Source organism: Pongo abelii, chromosome 18 (genome assembly GCF_028885655.2).
Source record: "Pongo abelii isolate AG06213 chromosome 18, NHGRI_mPonAbe1-v2.0_pri, whole genome shotgun sequence".
NCBI classification, from domain to species: domain Eukaryota; kingdom Metazoa; phylum Chordata; class Mammalia; order Primates; family Hominidae; genus Pongo; species Pongo abelii.
The window spans coordinates 64,215,961-64,230,595 of NC_072003.2; the positions used below are offsets into that span (position 1 = coordinate 64,215,961).

The window sequence follows — 14,635 nt, forward strand, 5'->3', positions numbered from 1 at the left end:
AGGTCTATCTATGTTCCTGCAAAAGACATGATCTCACTCTTTTTTATGCTCTAAGGTATAGATGGAACACATTTTTTTAACCCACCCTGCTGTTGATCAGCACTTAGGTTGATTCCATGTCTTTGAGTAGTGCTACGATGAACACACATGTGCATATGTCTTTATGATAAAATTATTTATATTCCTTTGGCTATATACCAGTAATGAGATTGCTGAGTCAAATGGTAGTTCTGTTTTTAGGTATTTGAGGAAACATCATGTTGTTTTCCACAATGGTTGAACTAATTTACACTCCCACCAGCAATGTGTAAGAGTCCCTTTTTCTCCACAACCTCACTAGTACCTGTTATTTTTTGACTTTTTAATAGTAGCCATTCTGTCTGGTGTGAGATGTTATCTGTTTGTGATTTTCATTTGCATTTCTCTAATGATCAGTGATGTTGAGCTTTTTTTTCATAGGATTGTTGGCCATATGTATGTCTTCTTTTGAAAAGTGTCTGCTCATCCCCGTTGCCTACTTTTTAATTTTTTTTTTATAAATTTGTTTACATTTCTTAAAGATTCTGGATATTAGACCTTTATCAGAAGCATAGTTTGCAAAAATGTTCTCCCATTCTAGAGGGTGTTTGTTTACTGTATTGATAGTTTCTTTTGTTGTGCAGAAGCTCTTTAATTTAATTAGACCGCATTTGTCAATTTTTTGCTTTTGTTGCGATTGCTTTCAGTGTCTTCATCATGAAGTCTTTACCCATTCCTATGTCCAGAATGGTATTGCATAGGTTATCTTTCAGGATTTTTATAGTTTTGGCTTTTACATTTAAGTCTTTAATCCATCTTGAGTTAATTTTTATATATTGTGTAAGGAAGGGGTCTAGTTTCAGTCTTCTGCAAATGGCTAGCCATTTATCCCAGCACCATTTATTGAATAGACAGACATCCCCCATTGCTTGTTTTTGTCAGCTTTGTAGAAGATCAGATAGTTGTAGGTGGTACAACCTTATTTCTGGGCTCTCTATTCTATTCCATTAGTCTATGTGTTTGTTTTTGTACCAGTACCATGCTATTCTTGTTACTGTATTCTTTTAGTATAGTTTGAAGTTGTGTAGTGTGATGCCTCCAGCGTTGTTCTTTTTAGTTAGGATAGCCTTGGCTATTAGGGCTCTTCTTTGGTTCCACATAAATTTTAAAATAGTTTTTTTTCTAGTTTTGTGAAGAATGTCATTGATAGTTTGATAGGAATAGCACCTAGTCTATAAGTTGCTTTGGACAGTGTGGCTATTTTAACAATATTGATTCTATCCACGAGCATGGAATGTTTTTCCATTTGTTTGTGTCATTTTTTATTTCTTTGTACATCATTTTTTATAATCCTCGTGGAGGTCTTTCGCTTCTCGTGTTAGCTGTGTTCCTAGGTATTTTATACTTTTTGTGGCAATTGTGAATTTGATTGCATTCCTAATTTGTCTCTCACGTTGACTGTTGTTAGTGTACAGGAGTGCTAGTGATTTTTTATGTTATTTTGTATCCTGAGATTTTGCTGGAGTTGTTTATTAGCTTAAAGAGCTTTGGGCCACAACTCTGGGGTTTTCTAGATGTAGGATCATGTCGTCTGCAAACAAGGATAGTTTGACTTCCCCTCTTTCTATTTGGATGTTTTATTTCTTTCTCTGCCTAATTGCTCTGGCCAGAACTTCCAATACTATGCTGAATAGGAGTGGTGAGAGAGGGCATTCTTCACTTGTGTCAATTTTCAAGGAAAATGCTTCCAACTTTTGCCCATTTAGTATGATTTTGGCTGTGGGTTTGTTATAGAGGGCACTTATTATTTTGAGGTATGTTCCTTCAATACCTAGTTTATTGAGAGTTTTTAACATGAAAGGGAGTTGAATTATATTGAAATCCTTTTCTGCATCTATTGAGATAATCATGTGGGTTTTGTCTTCAGTTCTATTTATGTGATGAATCACATTTATTGATTTGTGTACATTGAACCAACCTTGCATCCCAGGGATAAAGCCTGCTTGATCATGATAGATACGCTTTTTGATGTGTTGCTGGATTCAGTTTTCCAGTATTTTGTTGAGGATTTTCACATCAATATTCATCAAGGATATTAGACTAAAGTTTTGTTGCTGTTGTTTGTCTCTTCCAGGTTTTGGTATCAGGATGATGCTGGCCTCATAGAATGAGTTAGGGAGGGGTCCCTCCTCCTCAATTATTTGAAATAGTTCCAGTAGGAATGGTACCAACTCTTCTTTGTATATCTGGTAGAATTTGGCTGTGAATCCGTCTGGTCCTAGACTTTTATTTGTTGGTAAGCTATTTTTTACTGATTCAATTTTGGAACTCATTGTTGATCTGTTCAGGGATTCAATTTCCTCCCAGCTCAGACTTGGGAATGCTTATGTATCCAGGCATTTATCCTTTTATTTTAGATTTTCTAGTTTATGTGCAAAGAGATGTTCATAATATTTTCTGAAAATTATTTGTATTCTTTGGGTCAGTGGTAATATCCTTTTTATCCTTTCTAATTGTGTTTATTTGGATCTTCTTCTTTTCATCTTTATTAATTTAGCTAGTGATCATTTTATGTTTTCAAAAATCCAACTCATGAATTCATTGATCTTTGGGTTGTTTTTGTGTCTCAATCTCCTTCAATTCAGCTCTGTGTTTATTTCTCCTCTTATGCTAGCTTTGGGGTTAGTTTGCTCTTAATTCTTTTGTTCTTTTAGCTGTGGTGTTAGGTTATTACATTGAAATCTTTCTAACTTTTTGATGTGGGCATTTTGCGCTATTAATTTCCCTCTGCATTGCCTTAGCTGTGTCCCAGAGATTCTGGTATGTTGTATCTTTGTTCTCATTAGTTTCAAAGAACTTGATTTCTGCTTTAAATTCACTATTTACCAAAAGTCACTCCAGAGGTTATTCAATGTCCATATAAATGTTATGGTTTTGAGTGAATTTCTTAGTCTTAATTTCTAATTTGACATTGCTATGGTCCAAGAGAGTGGTTGTCATGATTTCAGTTATTTTGCGTTTGCTGATGAGTATTTGCATTTTCTGAGGCATGTCCAATTATGTGGTCGACTTTAAAGTATGTGCCATGTGGTGATGAGAAGAATATATATCCTGTTGCTTTTGGGTGGAGAGTTCTGTAGATGTCTGTCATCTCTATTTGATCCAGTGCTGAGTTCCGGTCCTGAATGTCTTTGTAATTTTCTGCCTGATGATTTGTTTAATATTGTCAGTAGAGTGTTGAAGTCCCCATTATTATTGTGTGGGAATCTAAGTATCTTTGAAGGTCTCTTAGAACTTGCTTTGTGAATTCAGGTGCTCCTGTGTTGGCTGCATATATATTTAAGATAGTTAGGTCTTCTTGTTGAATTGAACGCTACCATTACAAGAGCATAAATTTTAAGTAATGAAATTTAAATAATATTTAAATAACATTGATTAAGAACCTGTGGAAAAAGTTAGTGATGAAGTTAGATAGTAAATGAATTTATGTTTGCATATAGCAGATAACATGTAGTACATATAAATACATAAACACATATAGACAAAGAAAACCACAGATAGGAAATTACCAAAATGTTAATGGTGACTATACAGAAAGGGGAAATTTAGAAATTTTTATTTTCCTTTTTCTACTCTAAGTTTTCCACTATGAAATATACAAATAGATTACTCAGGAAAATAGTACTACTAACACCAAAAAATTCAACTAAAACAGGTGTTTATGTAGATTGTCCACCAAACTTTTCTGTCCCAAGGCTGTTAAGTTTCTGCGTCTGTTTGGAAATGAGAAATCCATTTCTTCCCCAGCTCATTGGCTGGCAACTCATCCCTCTGAATCTAGTAAAAACAGATGTCTGCCTCCCAGACACAATCAGGTCCCCTCACCTTGCAGTTTCTCCAGCATCCTCCCCTTCGTTTATCACATGGTTTACTGCATCACGTTTTAATATTAGTCAGTTTGTTCTTAACTCTCCCTTATTCTACTGTGAGTTCTTAAAGAGGATGCAAGCATCCAAGTCATAGTTGGGACTCAGAATTTATAGAATTAGTTATTAGCTAATTAGGTAATAATTAAATATATAAAAAATAAAAACTAAGAAAACTCTGGTGATAGTACAAAATAGCACATCATTAAAAGAGAGGCCATTCTGCATATTTTTTTTCAACTTTTATTTTAGATTCATGGAGTACATGTGCAGGTTTGTTGCAAGGGTATGTTGGGTGATGCTGAGGTTTGGACTTCGACTGATCTCATCACCTAGATAGTGAGTGTAGTACCCAACAGGGAGCTTTTCAACACTGGCCCCCCTCCCTCTCTCGCCCCTTCTAAAGTCCCCAGTGTCTAATGTTTCCATCTTTATGCCCATGAGTACCCAATATTTAACTCCCACTTATCAGTGAGAATATGCAGTGTTTGGTTTTCTGTTTCTGTGTTAATTCGCTTAGGACAATGGCCTTCAGCTGCATCCATGTTGCTGCAAAGGACATGATTTCATTCTTTTTTATGTGTAGTATTGCATGGCGTACATGTACCATATTTTAAAAATCCAATCCACTGTCTTGAATCTGACACAGCTGGGCCATGAGCCTGTCCCTGCCTCTATCTGTGTGATCATAGGCCAGTTGCTTATACCCTGGGTGACCTAAATTCCTCCTATGCAAATTGACTGTGTGATAGTGGTGAGAATATTATAAATAACAGGAGTGAATTGTTTGACACATAGTAGGAGTTTACAGTATTCTGGGGGAATGTTATTTTCAAGTTTATATTCAATTTAGGAAATAGTTTATTGTCTTTTTTCATAGGCTCTGTCTTTGAGTTTTAACTTCTAAATTAACTCATTAGTACTCATTTGACAGATTTTTAATTACGTGTCTTCAAAAAGTTGATGTTCTAGACTGGCTTTTTAAATGAACAAATAGCAAACTTTGTTTCAGAAAGAGGTTCTCTCTCTCTCTCTCTCTCTGTGTGTGTGTGTGTGTGTGTGTGTGTATGTGTGATTTCATTTATTCATACATGATTTTCCTATAAAATAATATCCTGCTGAAACCAGGCTCCTCTGTTAATAGATAAGAAAACGGAGGAAAGTAGAAGAAAGAATAGAATTTACTTTTACTTTTCATTACAAAACCATTTTTCAAACACTGTGCTAGGCACATTATATTCAGGCTCTTAATGCACTGCCGGTCCTCGTGTTTTGCATAAAGAAAGCCTGGAGAGCTTGGAGAGTTTCAGAGGAATCTGGATTCAAAATCGGTCTGTCTTGGCCCAAAATCAATGCTGAGAGAGGTGAAGTTAGCTGAGATCTATGCCTCTTAACTTCCAGCCTTAGGTTGGTGCCTTCACATAACTTTGTAGCAGAGAAAAGAGCAGCCTGTGCTCCCTCCCTCCCACCCTGTGCCTGCTAACCATCCTGCTTGGATACATTGCTTCAATCTGTACCCATTGTGAAGCCATGTCATTAATGAGACACCAGGAACAAACAGAAATTGTTCTTTCTCATGTGGCTCTGCTACAAGCTGCCTAATTGGGATTTATGGGTGCCCATGATAGAATTTCTGCATAATAAAATCCTGAGGTTTCTCTTGAACAAACAAAGCTTCAGTGACTGAATAGATGGGTCAAAAATGCATCCAATTGCAAGTGTGTGTGTGTTGGGGGCAGAAGAGAAAGATTGTTTACACAAATTAGACCAATATGAAAGTCTACAGCTTTAAATAATGTCTGTTTTTGCCAATTCAGACCTGAAGTGGATTTTCTTCAAGCTTTTTACCCAGTATCCTTGAAGAGCCATTCACCATGTATGGACCTTTGCGGTTTGTCTTCCTCGGTATCATCCTCACCTCTGATTCCTGAGTCTGATATATCAACTTGTGAGCCCAGCACAAATGGCATAATCCCATTTGGATACCATCATTTTCTCTTCTTCAGTGAGGATGATAAGCAGCAACAACAATGATAATGATAAGCAGCAGCAACAATGAGGATTGTGACTCATCATCTTTGACTAGTGCCAAATAGGTAGAAGAAAGCCTTTTATTAATTAATCCTCATATCATCCAACTACAAGTAAGGCAATGAGAAATGATCATCCAACTACAAGTAAGGTAACGAGAAATGATCTTCCTTTGTAAATGAGAAAAGTAATGCTCAGAGAGTGGAAGTAACTTGCCCAAGGCCAGGGAGCAAAAGCATAGCAGATCCAGTGTGTGTATGTCATTGTTTTCTGTAAGAAGTCTTTCACCATCACTTAAAATCTCTAACCAAATCCACTTATTAAAATGCTTGATTTAATTAGATATTGACAGAAACAACATAAACTATTAAATAGGGTATCTAGAAAGCCTCGAGGAGGAGAAAGCACATGAGCTTGGTTTGATCACCAAACAGAATTTCTGTGAGTGACGCTGTGGAGACATTGGAAGTGATGATTAGAGACATGAATGTGCTTGACACATATATAGAAGCCTGTGTTGCTGGAGTTTATAATATTATTGTTATCCTCACCCCAAACCGGATTTCCTGGTCTATGGATGTCACAATCGTCTGCCTTGTTGTTCAGACCAAAACTTTAGGAGTCATTCTCAATTTATCTTTTTTTCTTTCGAGCTTATATTTAAGCCATTGCCACCCATCATAAATCCATTGATGAACCTACAATCATTTCTGGCTTCCAAGAGTGTGCAGCCTCCTGACAGTCTCCCTCTTCTGCCTTCACCACCTTGCCTCACACTTTGCCCTCCATAGGGTTGTGGGGTGAGGCTTCTAACAGGTAACCCAGACAACACTACCCTCTTCCTTAAAACCCTCCAATATAATTGAAGGTATTATGTAAGTTTTATTCATTTTAGGTGTAACAGTGGCATTAAAGTTATGCTTTAAAAAGAGTTCTTGTATTTAGAATACTGAAAGTAGGAATATTTAGAGATGACATTTTATAATATATGGGATTTGCTTCAGAAGAGGTGGAAGAAGTGGATGTGGATATGAATGTACAAATTTGTTTGCCAAAAGCTCAGGTGATTAATGACATTAACACAAGGCAACTTATTATGCTATTTTATCAACTCATATTTGAAGTTGTTTATTTAAAAAATAAAAAATAAATAAACTGGTGGACTTCCACTGAAAGCCGAATACAACACAAATTCCCACCTATAGCCTACAAAGCAGTGTGTGATCTGGCCCATGCTTGCCACTTGATGCTTCTTTCTCCCCATTGTTCCCTCTGTTCCTGATTCACTGACCTTTCTGGACTTTGAAAATGCCAAGCTCTTCCTATCTCAAGAGCTTTGAACCCGCTCATCCTTCTGTTTGGCATTTCTTTCTCTTAACCTTGAGGTGTCCATTTCCTCTCAAATGAGGTCTCACCTCAAAGCAACCTCCATAGAGAGACCTTCTCTGATCACTGCAGAAAAATTATACAGCACACTCTCTGCACTCTCCACCACATTTTGTTCTGCTTTATCTTCTTAGCATTTTAAACTATTCATCTGTTTCTTTACATGTTTTTTAGTCTACTGTATTACAATGTGACTCCCTTAAAGTCAGGGAATTCTATCTTGTTCACTCAGGTTTTTCAGTATTAAAAGACTTGTTGGGGATTAGTAGTCATTCAGAACATACTGGCTGACAATTTGCAGTTCACTTACAGTGGTGCTCTAACTTCACAAACCCCAGTGAACTGTATTTATTGTCCTCACAATGACCAGACAGTGTCACTGGCATTTAGAACCCAAGGAGTCATAGATACCAAAAGTCTTGCCAAGCATGGAGCACTGTCCCATCCAATGAAGAATTGTCCTGCCCCGAATTCCATAATTCCGTTTTAAAAACCTGGGCTACAGAATGGCATTTAGGGATGGTGATGTTGGCAGAAACTTGACATTACAGGGAGTCATGTGGAATAAAGCACTAGAGAAAAATCAGGATTAGACCAGGACAGGCCTTCTGAACACCATCATAAGGAATTTGAAATTTATTTTGGAAGTTATATTCATTTTCCATTGCTGCCATAATACATGACCATAAAGTTAGTGACTTAAAATAACACAGTTGTGTAATCCCATAGATCTGTCGGTTAGAAGTCCAGGTGGACCCAGTTGTGTCCTCTGTACAGGGTCTTGCACGACCAGAATCAAGCCATGCTCTTATCTAGAGGCTCTGGAGAATTCATTTCCAAGCTCCACAGGTTGTTGACTGAATTTGGTTCTTTGAGCCTATAAAACTTAGTTCTGTTTCCTTGGTGCCATCAATGAGGGGCCTGACTTTGCTCTTAGGTGCTGCCCACAAACTTGGTCATGATCTCCAAGCAACAGAAGGTGGAGTCCCTCTCGTGCTTTGAATCTCTCTGGCTTCTTCTGCCACAACACTAACTCCAGCTAGAGAAAGTTCTCTGCTTTTAAAGACCTGCGTAATTAGTTTGGGGCCACCTGGATAATCCAGGTTATTCTCACTGCTTTAAAGTTTATAACCTTAACTACATCAGCAATGTCCTTTGTTCTGTTTAATGTAACACAGTCACAGGTTTCAAGAATGCAGGACTGGAACACCTTTGGGCAGCCATTCTGCCTACCGTGGGAGTCACTGAATGTTTTAAAAGAGCTAAAACACATTGCCTAAATCCATTTAAATAAGTTTTTATTTCTCTGTGGGTATTTGTTAGCAATAGGCTTCCTTCTCCTCTAGGAGCTATGGCAGTGAAGCCTGCAGGGACTCTGCTGGGAAAGCCATTATAAACCAGCAGCTGAATGTCAATCCAAGTGGTACTGTAGCCCCAGCTCCAAATAGATAAAGCAGAGAAAGAGGGAGTGTGTCTGCTTCCACAAACAGTGGGTCTCAGCTGTGTCCCCATTTCTGGGAATTTATGAGTAGAGCACATGCCAGGGGGCATGGAGAGCTTCTCTCCCAGAAGCAGATGCTGCTGATCCCCACAAAGAAGCCACCTCACTCTTCAGTCCTCCCAGATACTGCCTGCCAGATGGCCACAGCTGAATTCACAGCTGAGTAGATGTCTGCTGTTGGCACCAAATATGCTTCTGTGGGACTGGTTAAGGACCCGAGGTTGTATGGTGGGGCTTCAAATACACACAAAGAATAAAAACACTCAGGGAGTGCCAGCCACTGTGCTAAGCACTTTGCAGGCATTAATTCAATCTTCACAATATTATCATGTGGATGGTGTTATTCTCATGCTCATTTTATACAGTGAGGGACCAAGGCTTAGAAAGATTGAGTAGCTTACCAAAGGTCATAGAACCAGTAACCTGCAGGACTTGTGTTTGAACAGAAGCAGTTCTTTCTCCTGAGTCTGTGATTTTAGACACTGCACTAGCTGATGCAGGACGCATCTCATGTCAAGAAATTTTCAGCCCTCTTCTCCAGTCTCCATAGCATCCAATCTCATTTTGCACCAGCTCAGATATGCCCAAATCTGAGCAGTTGCCAGCTGATGTACTACCCTCATTTACAGATCAGTGACCCAGAGTATTTCCCTCCTATGACACGGCATGTAAAGCTAGTGAGTGGAAAATTGAAGCTGACACCAAAAAGGATGTATATAGCCAAGATAACATGGAGAATTGAAGCCAAATGTAGAATGGAGCCAGACGAGGGTGCAAAGTGAGAGAAAGTAATGTCTGACTCTAGACTAACCCTAGGAATTTTGAGTAGCCAGTATGAAGTTGTGCATACAGGTGAGATACTGTCATCCGGAGATACTGTGAACCAATACTATATTGGCTTTTTATTGTGTGTCAGGGACTAAATTATGCCCATTACACAGATTCTATCATTTGTATAAGAAAACTTATCCCTGGCTTATAGATGAAGAGCCTAAGAGTGAATGACTTATCCTGCTCCAGGTACCACAGCAGTTAAAAGGCAACTCTGAGATTTGAACCCAGAAACTCAGACATTATCAATGATCTAAGTGCCAAGGAGCTTATTTTGTGTTCCAAAATGTCACAGGACATTTCACATTTAGTTCTAAGGGTGCTGGATTGACTCAGAGGGGAAATACAGTCTATTTTGGCACCACATTGAAATTAGCCTGAATCCGGTGACAGTATGCATCATAAAATGATGCCCACAGGTTAAGGGCAGTCCATGTTTACACCAGACATGGGATACATTTTATAAATGATTATTGACTGAATAGAATGAATCAAATTAAGAAAAGTAAAGCCATTGGAGAGAGGATAAGACCTATTGTTCAACTGCCAATTCAGAAAAAGAGAAAGTTATGATAACATATGGTACCTAGTGCAGAGTGAATGATGAGGATAGATTATGAGATTAAGTTAAGCCAAGTCCAAAGTGTTCTTAGATGGATTCATTTAGGAGTGAAATGTGGCTGCAACTTAGATCACTCCTCCCACTTACTATCAGATGTTTACTGCAGGTGCCAGTCTGGTAATATGAAAGTATCAACCTTGGATGGACCCTATAACCATCAACTATCAGGTCAGGTCAGGGGCATGTGCACAGATGTGAAAGGAACAGAACACTCATGTCTTTCCTTGAAAGCTAGTGATTAACGTGGTGTGTATATTACAGGGCACACCAGGTACATGACAATTATTGCCAACAAAAGGAAATTCTAAAGAAATCTACTATCATTATAATTAAGAAATATGAGCTCTTCCCCTATATACTCTGGGCACTGAATTTGTACAAACACTGGCAAATGGAAGGCAAATGTATGGAATTTCTTACCTGAAAAAAATAGAGATATTGCATGATATCCACAGAGCTGTGATAGTTACATAAAATACACTTAGGAACACCCCTGATATGAAGGAAGTGGGATGCATATAATTTGAATGAATTAATAAAGCACATGAGTACCTCCAAAGAAACATAGTAGGGTTGAATTAAAATTGGGTTTCTTCTCTCCTTTTCATGTTCAAATGGCCCCCTGTTCCAGTTACTTCAACTACCTTGAGAAGCTTAGGGGCATAGAACAACAATTTTTTATACTCTTTGATATGTGATTCACAGACTTGGATGGGTCACTGCTGGAATGGGTTGTTTCTGCTCAACAGTATCTAGAACCTTGGAAGCCAGGGGCTGGACTCACCTAGAGGTTCCATAAACCACCCATCTAGCAGTTAATGCTGGCTGTAGCTTGAGAATCTAGAAGAGATTGCCAGTCCGACCATCTACACATAGACTCTTCATGTGACCTGAGCTTCCTTACAATATGGTGGTTGCATTGCATAGGCAAGCATCCTGAGAGACAGAGAGAAAAGCTGAAGCTGTATTATAACTTTACTTCAGAGTCACATAACTTACTCCGTTGGTCAGAGCAGTCACTTCTCACTCAGATTCAAGGAAAAAAGAAATAGCTCCACCTCTTGAAGCAGGGTGGCAAGGCTCTGGAAGAGCATAAGAGACATCAAATATTACTGTAGCCACTTTTGGAGAATATAATCTGCCACACTTTCTGACATCCAAATCCCTACGGATATTGGTAAGAGATTAATGTAAGAAAAGTTATTTTCCTAGCTTCTTTTTGTAAAAAATAGGTGGATTACAAAAAGAAGCTAGGAAAATAACTTTTCTTACATTAATCTCTTACCAATATTCCAGCACATCTAAATTTTGAAAATATTATGTTTCGAAATTTTAAAGAGAGATTGGGTTAGAAATAGGTCTACATTGATTCCAATTTCAATGTCATATACAAGCCTAACCTTAAAAATTAGAAAATAAAAGAGTGGATTTTTATTAAGCAAGTGTGATAAATCCTCGATGAATCACTAAGGTTTTTTGCATGATATGCATTTCCTCATTCTCCCTTGTGTTTGGAAATTTACAACTATGTTTTTCTTTCTAATTCAAACATAATTCTTAAAGAAAATATGCAACTGGCCTCTCTTTGGCCCAATTTCCTCATCTGTAAAATGAAAAAGATAAGCAATTCACAAAGTGCACTCATTGGCATGCTACTTAGGATAACATAGAAAAAAGTCTTTTGATTGAATAATTTGAGTACGTCAGATTTTTTTGCTGTTGTAGGATTTCTAAGATGCTTGAAGATTTCCCTCAAACCCTTTTTGACCGTGGATTTCGTTTGCAAGATCACTTTAAGGGACTGAAAGTCCCTGGACCAAACTTTGAAATATACTGGGATGGGCAAGCCATTCTTAATTTGTGTTTCTGTAGGACACAGTGTTCAACGTAAGCAAGAATGGTAATCATTCCCCCAAAGGACAGAGAGGAACAAATGAAGAGAATTTACTCAATTTTACCTGTTAGTCTCCTTATGTATTTCTAATTATTTTGGCACCTGTTACGTCTTCCTCTTTTAAAATCAATTTTGAGGTGGTGTTTTCCCAACCTTGCTGCCTAGTAATAACAGTTACTATTTTTTTGATCTCAAGCCCTTATTATGGTTCAGCAACAATTTGAACATGTTCCATGTATTCTTCATTGAATGCTCCTAAAGACTCTAAAAATTAGAAGTATTACTATTCCCATTGTATTTCCAGATGATGAAACTGAGGCTTAGAGATATTAAGGAACTCGTCAAAGATCACAGATAAAGGGTAGAGAAAGATTTGAAATCAGATCTTGAGAAGTGCAATGAATTATGCTAATAATTATGCAATTTTGCCTTTTTGTCACACAGCTACCACTACAAAAATAATGGGCCAGTGCAGTCTACAGATTACTCACATTATTATAATAGTAACTAATCCCATGTTCCAGCTCACCTTGCTCTCCAATTCCTTACCTATTTGCAACCTTCTCAGACTGTTGCCCTCTGAGCTGGATGCTACTGCGGCTGCCACTGCTGTTACTACTGATAATGGTGATAGCTTATTTTATTATTTATTATTTTATTGCAATCAATTTATTATTTATTTTTATTATGGTGTTGTTGGCTCTAAAACCTGACTTTTGATGCCACTTTTCTAGCTTCAGTTCTGGCTTCCTTTCTCAGAGAATTTAAACTCATTCTCTTAAAATACAGCATTTTGAAGCTCTAAAACCACATCTGATCCACCCCAGCCACAGGACACTTCCTCTCAGGGCTGGCTGTCCATGAAGGTGTCATTGTTTGGGTCCAATGTAGCCTACAAACACCATTTGTGTTCCAAACTCCCTAGGGGCTCCTGTATCGTGTTTCACGCAGCACACCATGACATTAATTCACACTGCCGTGGAAACAAGGTTGAGAGTCAGTGTTAAGTGATTAACTCAACAAGTGTTTGTTGAACATCTTCTATATAATGAGCACCGTGCTGGGAATACAGGGTGAGCAATGAAACTGGCAGTCTAGCAGGGGAGACTAGTGTCAGCACCATACCCATGCAAGTGGATTTATAAATACAACTGAGATAAAGAGCCTGAAATAAAGGAACTGGCATCCATGAGCCTGTAAACAAAAGGAACCTGATTTTCTTTAGTGGGAGAGAGAAATCTTTTTTGAGAGTAGAATCCTATGGTTGACATCTGAAGAACAAGTCAAGGTGGAATTATGCAACATGCCAAAGGAGGGAAAAGGGTCAGCAAGAGCAAGGACCCAAGGGTGCATTGAAGCTCAGACTCTGGGGTGTAGAGGCTGAGTAGTGCAGCTAACAGAAAATAACATGATCTGATTCATACCTCTCTTTCCATTTAGATACACATAGGCTAAGAACAGGATCTTACTATGAAAACAGTTGGGTGCCACTGGAAGTCCCAAGCGGAAAAATGAAATGAACTAAATTGCATTTAAAAAAATCACTTTGGCTGCAACTTCAGGAGAGAACTGGAGAGACCCAGGGTAGATTTGAGGAGACTAAATGCAGTGCAATAGAAGGCTATTGACAACAGATCGCTAAGGGTTTTTTTCTGCTCTTATATTAGATGATTTCATGTTTATCCAGCAGAAATGGTAGACATTATTGGCCCGCATTTATTTGAAATAAAAACTAATTTCTATTGCATTGTTATACAACTGCTCAGTAGATGTATCTTATTTGAAAATGTGTATCCTATTTCTACCCTGTAAAACTCTTTCTACAGTTAGGGCACATTTCATTGATTACAATTGTTAAAGAAGCAGCTGAACCGATGAATTTTTTTTAAAGTCAAAGATGTGTACATGTGTGTATCCTAGTTTGTAAAATAGAAACATCCTTGAAGCGAAGTGGAGTGGACAGGAGAGAAATACACATTTTTGGAGACATTTATTCACTAAATAAGTATTTGTTGAGACTATTTATTAAACACCTACTGCATATTCAGCACTCCCCACCCTCTGGGATATAATAGAAAGATGAAATGAAACAAATTAGGCCTCTCCCTATTTCTATCTGTCTCTGCCTGCCTGCCTCTCTCTCTCTCCCATTTTCTTTCCTTCTCCTTCAAAATTTAAATTTGTTAAAAAGAATGCAGGGTTTTCCAGACACAGATATTTGACTTTTAATTCCAGCTGTGTGGCCTTGAACAAGTTACCTTTCTGATACTGAGGTTCCTTATTTGTAATTCAAGGAGAATAATATCTAAGAGTGTTTGATCTGAGCATCTTCTAAGGACTGAGATAACATGTTCCAATCATCTAATACAGTATCTGGTACATATTTTCAAACTTAATATAAAACTCAGGCTCCCAAATTTAGATTA

At 37.9% G+C, this 14,635-nt stretch overlaps 1 long non-coding RNA gene across 1 annotated transcript in view; it reads left to right on the forward strand.

Annotated features, from left to right (window-relative positions):
- The first annotated feature begins 5,584 nt into the window (after positions 1-5,584).
- Positions 5,585-14,635, forward strand: part of LOC129050828 (uncharacterized) — a 99,189-nt gene continuing 90,138 nt past the window's right edge. The window contains exon 1 of the long non-coding RNA XR_008514655.2: positions 5,585-6,126. This is a non-coding gene — a long non-coding RNA (uncharacterized LOC129050828). The remainder of the gene's footprint in view (positions 6,127-14,635) is intronic.